Raw genomic sequence first — 12,102 nt, forward strand, 5'->3', positions numbered from 1 at the left:
TATGCCCCAGGAATGTAGCATAATGCATATTTACATCTATCTCTGTATAGGCAGGTGTAGATTAAGTTGCAATATAATTGTCACAGCATTTGTCTCCATCTTAATGATAATACAGATGGAAAACTAATAAAGATGAGAGATTTTTCTTCTAAAAAAGACTTTTAAAGTTATGGAGTTAGAACATATAGTTACTGTAGACCCAATCACCACAAGTGCTAGCAATTGTCCATGTATATACAGAGACTTAAAGGCAAATTGAGAGGCAAGCAGTTAATTATTTAAATGCCTTAGAGCTATGTAGCAGCCCAGAGATAAAGGTTAACAGGAAAGTTTTCAATCACAACTTTATTGTGTAGGTATACACCATAAGCTAAACTTAACTGAAACACAATCCACCTTCAGACCTCTGAGCAGCAAGTCATATAGGGAAGGAAGGAAGACACAAGATTGAATGACATCAGCCCAGCAAGCTAGACAAATTCTCTTGATAAAGTATCATAGATTCAAATTTCAGATCAGCCTCTCTTTTCCTTCAGAGTTCTGAACAATTTTTGACAGAATTGCCCTATTTACTGGTTGCTTAGTTATAGGTAAATAGTTGCTATCTAAGACATCGAGTAACATTCAAGATTGTTTAGGGCCCTTAAAATAGTCTTGTTTTAGTATGACAAATTAATTATTTAATAATAATTATAATTATTAAAATTATATACTATATATTATTATATTATATTATTATATACTATATATTATTATATTATATTATGATATATAGATTATTAATAATTATTTAATTTTTATGGCATTTGCATTAGTTAGGGTACAGGCTATGTTGTTTTACTAAGGATATCTTAAAATGCTTAAAACATTTTCTTATGCTCACAGATACTGTGTGTTAGGAATTCAGATGGGAGTCAGAGGGGATGGCTTATCTTGTTTCAAGATATCTGGGGCCTCAGTTGAGAAAGCTTGTATGTCTGAGGGTGATTTAAATGTTGTGGGGCAACCTGGGGATTTCTCTACTGACATAGCTGTACTCGGTCTGGGAGGACACGAAGGCTTGGTTCAGTTGGAACTGTCAACCAAGCACCTATGTGTGGCCTTGGTTGTAACACAAGAGGGCAGCTGAGTTCCAGTGGGGAGCATCGTGGGGATGAGCATTCTGAGAAAACCAAGTAGAAGTCACAAGGCCTCTTCTGGCCAAGCTATGAAAGTCACATATCCTCCATTGTATAAGAAGTCTATCCTTCGTTGTATAGAAGTCACAAGGCCTTTGAAAAAAGAAGACATAGACTACATAGACTTTACCTTTTGATGCCATGTTTTTAAACTTCCACAAGGTCGTTAAACAAATAAACACTTCAACCGTGAGCGTTCCGGGGCTGGGAGTGGTCTTCTATCTTCAACCTGTGGTTTCTTCCACTGTCAGTAGTTTTCAGGCATCAGAAAGCAGAGAGTGCAGAGGAAGCATCTGTAAAGAGATGACCAGGAAACTCCATACTTCAGATTCTTTCACACTTCATCAGCTTGAGTATAGTCCACATGGGCTCACATCACTAGAAAAGAGCCTAGGAGAATAGTATGTAGCTTGCAGGGAGTGAAGGCGTACACGTTCCCAGGTAAAAGTTGAGGGGTTCTGTTACTAAAAGTAAGAAGGAGAGAAGAAATACTGGAAGCAGGAAGCCTCCATCTGCCCCTCTGACTTCTCTCTTCTCCCGAATTCCACACATGCGCACCGTTTTTCCCATGTATACAACACACACTCCCTTTCCCACCAATAGAGACAACTCAAAATTTCATCCTGTTTCTCCATACAGCAGAAAGTCAGAATTTCTGGGTGATATTCTATCGTCTTCATCAGATCTGGCTCTGGTTTCTTTTATTTGGCATACTACAAACAAAAACCAAGCAAAATGTGCTGATGGCAGAGCCTCATAGTTGGCTCTGGGCAACTCACTTGTGGCTGTTATAGACCCTTACACTACTCCAGGTAGGTTTAGGGAAAGGGTCACTGGAGTTAGGTTTTATATGGGAACTCTTGATTCGTTAATACATTTCTAAGTATTTTTTCAGTGTCGTTTCAATTTTTGAAATGACAACTACTTCTGGCTATTACACAATAGAGAAATAAACTACATTTTAAAAATCCAATACTGTTGTATGGGTTTTTTTTTTTCTTTTTCTTTTGGTTTCTGTTATAGTAGCTTAGCTTTTACCCAAATCAATACAGTATATATCACAAAATTACTTGAATTTTCTACATTTATTTTAGTTTTAAATTTAAAGATGACTTCTCAAACAACAAGAATATATATTTGAGCAATTTAGGATTCAGTGAAGTAGAGTCTATTTTGCTTATTCTCACTTATCTTGTTCAATGATCTCAGCAGACGCTACAATACAAGCACACAGAGAAGAGCAGATGGCCTGGAAAAAGAATCAAAGCAAATTTGGCATTCATTGTTACTGTAATTGCCACTTCTTTTTCTTTAAAATGAGAAAAATTATTATAGTTAGGTTTTGGAAATTTTCCTACAGACCCAGTGAAATCCAGGGGTGTTTCGAGACAGAGATGGAAGAAAATCCTCTCATCCTTGCCCACTCTGTCCCACTAACTAATGAAGCCACCTGAAAATTGCCTGTGGAATAATTAGGTGAGGACTTTGCATTCATGAACTAGTTTCTGCAGCCGTTAATCCACCCCTGACTCTCTAGGAACAAGCCAGACATTGGCAACATGGTGCAGGCTTAGGTTTATTTTTCGGAAGTATTTAAGGATTTTTTTGATTCTTTCTTTCTTAAGTCTTCTTAGGTTTATTTTAAATTCTAGGATCAAAATGATATAGTAATACTTTAGTTAGCCAGATTACCTGGGTAAAGGATAGTGTTGTTAACTGGAGGCGTTTTTTGGGTGTTTTTGTTGTTGTTGTTGTTGTTGTTGTTGTTGTTGGAGGCAGAGTCTTGCTCTGTCACTCAGGCTGGAGTGCAGTGGGACGATCTCAGCTCACTGCAACCTCTGCTTCCCAGGTCCAAGCAATTCTCCTGCCTCAGCCTCCTGAGTAGCTGGGATTACAGGTGTGCGCCTCATCGCCCTGCTAATTTTTTTATTTTTAGTAGAGATGGGGTTTCACCATGTTGGCCAGGCTGGTCTCAAACTCCTGACCTCAAGGCAGGCAGCTGCCTCAGCCTCCCAAATGCTGGGATTACAGCTATGAGCCACCACACCCAGCCTGGAGTTTAATAAAATGAAACAGGTTATTTTCATTTCAAAAATTGTTACTGAAAAATGTTTACAAATGCATTAGTGAATCAAGCATTCCCATATAAAACCTAATTTCAGTGACGCTTACCCTAAACCTACCTGGAGTAGTGTATGGGTCTGTCCCTAGTGTGTTTACATAAAGTGCCAAGGTTCCTCACCATAAGCAATTTATTTCAAGAAAAAAAGAGTATCAAGAAGCATAGTTCAAGTTCTGAAAAGAAGGGTGTTTCTAAACAGTTCTCAGATTGTCCTCTAATTCAGTCTCCATGAACACACACCTGTTGTGAGTCCACAGCAAGGCAGTTGCAATAAAAATAGGAGAAGAAAGAAAGAAAGAAGACCTGGACAGTGTGGAGCATGTGTTTGGATTTCAAACATGAGATGATGCCAACACCACAGACATTAGCACCCTTCACACCAGCAACCTGCATTTGCTGCTTGGGCATCCGTGGCCATAAGTATCAGGAAGGGCTGCTTTAATCTTTAGAAGATTTATGACTAAAAATATTAGGAGTATTTTCTCACATGGAAATTAAAAAATAGTAATTCCAAACTGCTAACTACGTGTAAGTAAATTTAAATAGGAATTCTGATTTTTGCCATAAAAACTATAATCATGATTTTTAAAATAATTAATGTTAAATTATTTACAGAAATTTTTCTGATGCCATTTTTTTAGTTTCCTAAGCATGTGTTTTCCTTCCTATTTGCTAATCTAGGTTGGCTTTAATGGCAGTCCCGTAGAAGTGGGGAATGTTGAGCATCAGTACTCTCAGCATTAATAGCATCTTGCTCAGAACAAAGATGCCTATGCCACCAGAAGGCATCAGTAGAGACAGAAAGCACAGACAGGGCAAGCTACAGAAGGAGAAGAGAAGCTTAGCAGGCACCACAGGTCATCAGGAGTACTAGTTTATCTAGCACACTTGGGAAACTGTCTACATTCTACAAGAACTATTCAGGAGGAATTTGTGAGGAGTCTAGAGTTTCTGCAGAGCAGTTGAGAAAAGAGAGAAAAGTGGGTTTATAATAAGAATTGTGAGTCTACTTTTACTTTCAGATTAGTATGATTGGGGGGCATCTATATAAATCTGCACAAGGTATGTGTGTGTAATAGAAGATAAAGTATATATTGCAAATAATTGAGTCTTGGTGATTGAAAACCTTGAGGTACCATAATCAGAAATCTTTGAACATTGCTTGTATTATAAATTAGCCTCAATGTATGAAAAGAATGCGGAGGTGATTGTATTTAATGTACAACCTGCCATAATGTTCTGAAAGCTATTTTCTCTTATATTCAATTTTCCATCATTGTGTTTTTGTTCTTGTTGTTTAAGGCTGCCAAGAATATTTCTGGTAAACATTTCAATTCAATTCAACAAGCATGTATTAAGCACGTACAATGTGTCAGTCAAAATTCAAGGTTTTGGTATGTAGATATGATTAACACATAGTCTTTATGTTCTAAAACCTCACAATGAAAAGATATACTAAAAAATGACTAGAGACAGTGTGACTAAGTTTAATCATATATAAACCGAATAAGTTGAAGTAGCCACAATAAAGTAGCAGCATATAAAAAGAATACTTACTTTACTTGAGAGATGTGGGGTTTCAATGAGAAACTATTTCTAAATGTAGGTATTGATCTATCTGTCCTGGGTGAAAAATAGAAGTTGGCCAGGCAATTAACTAGGGGGTGGGATCCATGAGATTGTGAACAAAGTGATGGGGTGTGAGAACATCTGGCCAATTGAGAAACTGAATGTACCTAGGTGTGATTGATGTGAAGGATATCTGTGGACATTTTGGGAGGTAAGCTTGAAAGGGTAAGCAGGGAGTTGAAATTAATCCTGAACATATGAGAAGCTGCTCATATTAGTAGCATACTAGGATTTGCAGGTGAGGAAATCCACCTTGCAGCTGTTTGGAAGGTAGATTTTAAATGATAATGAAGACACCATTACTGAAGTCTAATCAAGAAATGACAGGCCGGGTGCAGTGGCTCACGCCTGTAATCCCAGCACTTTGGGAGGCTGAGGTGGGTGGATCATGAGGTCAGGAGATTGAGACCATCCTGGCTAACCCGGTGAAACCCCATCTATACTAAAAATACAAAAAATTAGCCAGATGTGGTGGTGGGCGCCTGTAGTCCCAGCTACTCGGGAGGCTGAGGCAGGAGAATGGCGTGAACCCGGGAGGTGGAGCTTGCAGTGAGCCATGATCATGCCACTGCACTCCAGCCTGGGTGACAGAGTGACTCCCTCTTAAAAAAAAAAAAGAAAGAAAGAAATGACAAACCATTCCAAGTATGGCCTTGGCACTAAGGTAGAAAGGGAAGAAAGAATTAAAATATTTCAGAGTTAATGTTTGGGGAAAAGGAGAAAGAAATTTAATTCTCATTTTTTTTTTCTGGCAATTGATGATTCCACTAATGGAAACTAGCAAAGCTAAGTGGAAAAGCAGATTTGAGTTTGTGTCCAGGGAAAGGCTAGTGGCTATAGACATGGAAGGCAGATTTGCAAAGCTTGGAGAGGTCTGTGTGGAGATGTCTGAGTCATCAAGGAATGGGCATTTAAAGAGAAGTCCAGGAAGGAGGGTGATGTGTTATTATTGGTCTTATTGCATTTCATGTGGATCATCTTACACACTATGGTCTTCTGTTATCAAAATGTAAAATTCCCTTACTCCGTGGTCTATTGAGTATGAAACACTGTATCATGCCTTTATGAGTGAGAACTAAGTAAATGGAATTATGATGAAAAAGTCTGTTTTAAAAGTCAAAAATGAAAGGACAGTGGCTGATAATGAATCCTCCAATAGCCATATTTAAACATAATATTTCCTTAAAAGTAATATTTTCGATTATTCTATGCATTCTTTCCATTGCTGAAAAGCAGTGTAGGATTACGATTAAGGATATATTTTCTAGAATGAACTGTATGCTTTACTGTTAGTTCAGCCTCTTTCTAGTTGTGTGATCTTGAGCAATTCATTTAAGCTCTCTGTGTGTCAGTGACCTCGTATGCAAAATGATGTTTATTTGTGGATAACCAACCACACAGGATTTTTGTAAGAATTAAATAAGATATTTCAGGTTAAGCATTTAAAAGAGGAGTTGGCTTGTTCAAAGTGTTTAATAAGCAATATCTTAAATGACCAGTGGTTTTTGTTGTTATTCTGACATGAGCTCCCCAGAATGATCTCAGATTTTTTTTTATATCTATAGCAAATGAACCCAAAGTTGGTTCATGACCTAAGTAGAAACTGTGTTCATTTCAAGAGAAGCTTATATAAGGTGAATATGTACATTTTTTTTCTTCTGGATAAATACAGATCTTTTCCAGTGTTAAGAAAAGTAAAAAAGCATATTCAATATTTTTTAAAGTATATTAAGTTAGGGGGAAATTTAACTGTTTGGCATTACTTACAAGAAATAACCAGCTAGTGTTCTAAGTTTTTCCTGCAATGTTGATTCAGTTCTACTCTCACTAAACCACTTATGTGAAGGATAAAAGGGAGAGATCAGAAAACCTGAAAAATGAAACATTCGTAACTTCAATGCAACTAATAAGCCTTGATTGCAAGAAACTGAGGAAGGCATTTGTTCTTTTGGCTTTCTGGTGATGCATTTCTAAGCAGAGAAAATTGGCTTGGAGAGTCAGCTCGCCATATGCAGGAGAGGATATGGGCAGAAACCTGCAGAGTAAAGGAAGGGAAGGGGAAATTCAGAAAATAAGAGGATTGAATAACAAAAGACATCAAATAAAAAATTTCAAGTCAAAAACAGAGAAATAAGGCCATGCACAGTGGTGCATGCTGTAATCCCAGCACTTTGGGAGGCCGAGGCGGGAGGATCACTTGAGCCCAAGAGTTCGAGACCAGCCTGAGCAACATGGTGAAATCCCGTCTCTACAAAAAAATCAAAAAAATCTAACAGGGCAAGGTGGCATTTGCCTGTAGTCCCAGTTGCTTGGGAGGCTGAATTGAGAGGATCACTTGAGTCCAGAAGTGCAAGGCTGCAGTGAGCCATGATCATGCCACTCCACTCCACCCTGGCTAACAGAGCAAGACCCTTTCTCAAACAAGCAAATAAACAAACAAAAAGAGAAGAATAGTATCCTGACCCTTTCCCTCTTCCCAGTTTCCAAAAATCCCTATTAGTGTATCTTGTGTTAAAAGAAAGCAATGAGAACTGTGAGAAAATAATTTAAGAGAAGTATCACTCCTGCTGTGTGATGCTCAGTGCAGCTTCTGGACAATAAAAAAGACCCAATTCTCTCTCTTAATATTTTTAGGTATTTAAATGCCTTCTTCTGAATAGTCAACAATTCTTTCTTAAAACTTTGTTTATGTCTTATAATTGTCTTGAAATAAGCACTGAGTTTAATTTATATATATATATAAAATGCAACAAAATCATTTTCCTTTCTACATACACATATAGTATGTGTTCAATAGATTTATACCTGACTGAAGCTTTACTAGAAAGATATGAAAGATAAAAGTGGCAAGGTACAATGTGAAAAGGCAAAAATATAAGAGGACTCTAAAGGCCCATTCGAATCTCTTTAATATAAATTTCTACATAATGCAGAACAATTAGATACATATTTTAGAGAAAACAGCATACAAACAAAGGAAAAAAAACCACCATACTGCACATTTTGCTCCGGGGAAACCACCCACACTCTTAGAATTTAAAATATGCCCTTAGGGCATTTTTGCCAAAAATAATTTATCTTTTTCCATGTTTATGTGTTCAAAGAAATCTTTCTACTATTTCCCTCTACTTTTGACACAAATTTATACTTATGCAACCTAACTCTGATCTAGCCTCTGTTCTAATGCATTTTTTTTTGGTTGGCAAAATACAAACTTAATATTTATTATCTTTGGTCTCACAGAAAATTGGTCTAAGTGGAGTCAGAATGTGTTGGCTAGAGATGACTTCCACACAGCGACAGATTTGGCTGCCAGGTAGTTATGTCCTCAGGTTGACTAACATGTCCTTATTCTGATTCCACACTCCTCAGAGAGACAGTAGAATGGGAAGAGCTAAGGTCATGCACTGGATCCATCCGTTTATAGCCAGGGTTGGAGTTGGAGTGGGAAGCATAAGGGGACACACTCAGGACATTGCAGCCTTCAGAAAGTGTGGCTATGGGATGAGCCACACCTCCAAATTATCTCAAGCTCTAGCCAGGGCTTATTTATCAACAGGATAAAAAAGTATTCAGGGAAGGAAACTGTTTAAAGAGATATTCTTGGGATGTTATTTTTTAAAAGAGTTGCGGCATTGCTTTACAGGTTCAAGGACATGGTATTGTGACAGTGACAAGACAGAAAACCCAAAGGTATCTCATTGCAGCTACAGGCTAGATTATTCTTTATCTCAGGTCAAGGAAAGCCAGGCTAACTTTGATGACGCTAATCCTCTCACAAGACTCCTGCAATATAAAACAGAAAATAATAGTTTTGAATAGGTTCTTCTATCAAATTTCATTGTGCTTTTCTGAGCATGATGTAGGCAAATGTGGCCAAAACAAGATGCCATGATTACTCTTTTCTGTATCCAGTCTTTCTCAAATAAGTAGCACTGGATATAAGAGGCTACCAAAATGTTACATGCCTCCAAATGCTTCATTGTTAATGACAGATCAAAAGTAATAGTAGCATAAATTTAGTTTTTAATAAAAGTGATTACTGTAGTCTTAGTTGCAGTATTGTATTCTATTTGATGATAATAACTACAGAAGAGAAGAAATGGAGTATTTTATGCTTAACTATTACTTTTAAATAAACATTCCCAGCATATAAAAATCCATAGTAATATGGACAAGCTTACACTAAGATATATATGGAAAATTATAGGCCTAGAATAGATAATTCAATCTTGAAAAAGAAGAATAAAGTGGAGGAATCACTCTATATTAAACTTTAGTATATCACTACACCAAGCAAGACATATAGTCTTGGTGAAAGGATTGACATCTAGATCAATGGAATAGGAAAAAAAGCTCATTGATGCACCCACATACATAGGCCCAACTTATTTTCTTAATAGATTCATAAGCAACTCAGTAGAGGAAGGATAGTCTTTGAAAAAATGAGTGCTGGAACTATTGAACCTCCATAAATAAAACAAAAACAAAACAAACATTGACCAAACCTCATACTTTAAACAAAACTAACTCCAAAATAGATCACAGAAACAAATGTAATACATGAAACTATAATTTTTTAACAATTAGGAGAAATTCTTCACTTTTTTTTATCATTTAACAATCTTATCTAACTGAAAATATATGGACATACAATTGGTTTTGTATAATGATTTTGGCATATTGACCTAGCAATATTTTTCAATTTACCTGCTAATTCTCAACGTAGATTCTTATGGGAATGTCTGTATGTAGTAATCATGTGTTCTGTGAATAATGACAGTTTATTTCAAATTTTCATGCCTTTTATTTCTTTTTGCTTTATTGTCCTGGCTAAGATATTCAGTGCACTGTCGAATGGAAAGGATGTTAGCTGACATCCTTATCTTATTTAAGATCTCAAATTGCAAGATTTTATTATTTATTATTATTTTTTAATTATTTCAACAGGTTTTTTGGGAACTAGTGATGTTTGGTTACATGAATAAGTTCTTTACTGGTGATTTCTGACATTTTGGTGTACTCATCACCTGAGCAGTGTACACTGTATCCAGTGTTACTGTTTTATCCCTTATCCCCCCTCACTGTTTTCCCCCAAGTCATTGAAGTCCGTTGTATCATTCTTATGCCTTTGCGTCCTCATAGCTTAGCTCCCACTGATGAAGAGATGATGTTTGGTTTTCCATTCCTGAGTTACTTCACTTAGAATAATGATCTCCAATTCCATTCAAGTTGCTGAAAATGCCATTATTTCATTCCTTTTTATGGCTGAGTAGTATTCCATTGTGTGTGTGTGTATGTATATACACTATATGTATATATGTGTGTGTGTATACATATATATATATGTATATGTATATATCACATTTTCTTTATCCACTCGGTTGATGGGCATTTGAGCTGGTTTCATATTTTTTTCAATTGCAAATTGTGCTGCTATAAACATGCGTTTATAGCACTCCCATGCATGTGCAAGTATCTATTTAGTATAAGGACTTCTTCTGGGCAAAAGGAGTAGGGTCTAAAGATCTACTTTTAGTTCTTTAAGGAATCTCCACACTGTTTTCCATCGTGGTTATACTAGTTTACATTCCCATCAACAGTGTAAAATTGTTTCCTTTTCACCAAATCCACACCAACATCTATTAATTTTTGATTTTTTTTATTAGGGCCATTCTTTCAGGAGTGAGGTGATATCCCACTGTGGTTTTGATTTGCATTTCCCTGATCATTAGTGATGTTGGGCATTTTTTGATATGTTTACAGGCCATTTGTGTATCTTCTTTGAGAATTGTCTATTCATGTCCTTAGCCAACTTTTTGATGGGATTGTTTGTTTAATTCTTGCTGATTTGTTTGAGTTCCTTGTCGATTCTGGATATCAATCCTTTGTCAGATGTATAGATTAAGAAGATTTTCTCCCTCTCTGTGGGTTGTCTCTTGACTCTGCTGATTATTTCTTTTGCTGTGCCCAAGCTTTTTAGTTGAATTAAATTCCATCTATTTATCTTTGTTTTTGTTACTTTTGCTTTTGGGTTCTTGGTCATGAAGTCTTTGCCTAAGCCAATGTCTAGAGGGGTTTTTCCAATGTTATCTTCTAGAATTTTTATAGTTTCAGCTCTTAGATTAAGTCTTTGATCCATCTTAAGTCAATTTTTGTATAAGGTGAGAGATGAGGATCCAGTTTCATTCTTCTACATGTGGGTTGCCAATTATTTCAGTGTCATTTGTTGAATAGGATGTCCTTTCCCCACTTTATATTTTTGTTTGCTTTGTTGAAGATCAGTTGGCTGTAAGTGTTTGGCTTTGTCTCTGGGTTCTCTATTCTGTTCCATTGGTCTATATGCCTGTTTTTATACCAGTACCATGCTGTTTTGCTAAGTATGGCCTTAGAGTATAGTTTGAAGTCAAGTAATGTGATGCCTCCAGATTTGTTCTTTTTGCTTAATCTTGCTTTGGCTATGAGAGCTCTTTTTTGGTTCCATATGAATTTTAGGATTGTTTTTTCTCATTCTGTGAAGAATGATGGTGGTATTTTGATGGGAATTGCATTGAATTTGTAGATTGCTTTTGGCAGTATGGTCATTTTCACAATATTGATTTACTCATCCATGATCATGAGATGTGTTTCCATTTGTTTGTGTCATCTATGATTTCTTTCAGCAGTGTTTTGTAGTTTTCCTTGTGTAGGTCTTTCACCTCCTTGGTTAAGTATAGTCCCAAATGTGTATATATATATTTGCAGCTATTGTAAAAGGGATTGAGTTCATTATTTGATTCTCAGCTTTGTTGCTATTCATGTATAGCAGGGCTACTGATTTGTGTACATTAATTTTGTATCCTGAAACTTTGCTGAATTCATTTAACAGTTCTAGGAACTTTTGGTTGAGTCTTTAGGGTTTTCTAGGTATACAATCATATCATCAGCAAAGAGTGGCAGTTTCACTTCCTCTTTACCGATTTGGATGCCCTTTTTTTCTTTCTCTTGTGTGATTGCTCTGGCTAGGACTTCCAATACCATGTTGAAGAGGAGTGATGAGTGTAGGCACCCTCGTCTTGTTCTAGTTCGCATGGGAAATGTTTTCAACTTTTTCCCATTCAATATAATGTTGTTGGCTGTGGGTTTGTCACAGATGGTTTTTATTACCTTAAGGCATATCTCTTCTATGTGGAT

This window comes from Symphalangus syndactylus, chromosome 4 (assembly GCF_028878055.3).
Source record: "Symphalangus syndactylus isolate Jambi chromosome 4, NHGRI_mSymSyn1-v2.1_pri, whole genome shotgun sequence".
NCBI classification, from domain to species: Eukaryota; Metazoa; Chordata; class Mammalia; order Primates; family Hylobatidae; genus Symphalangus; species Symphalangus syndactylus.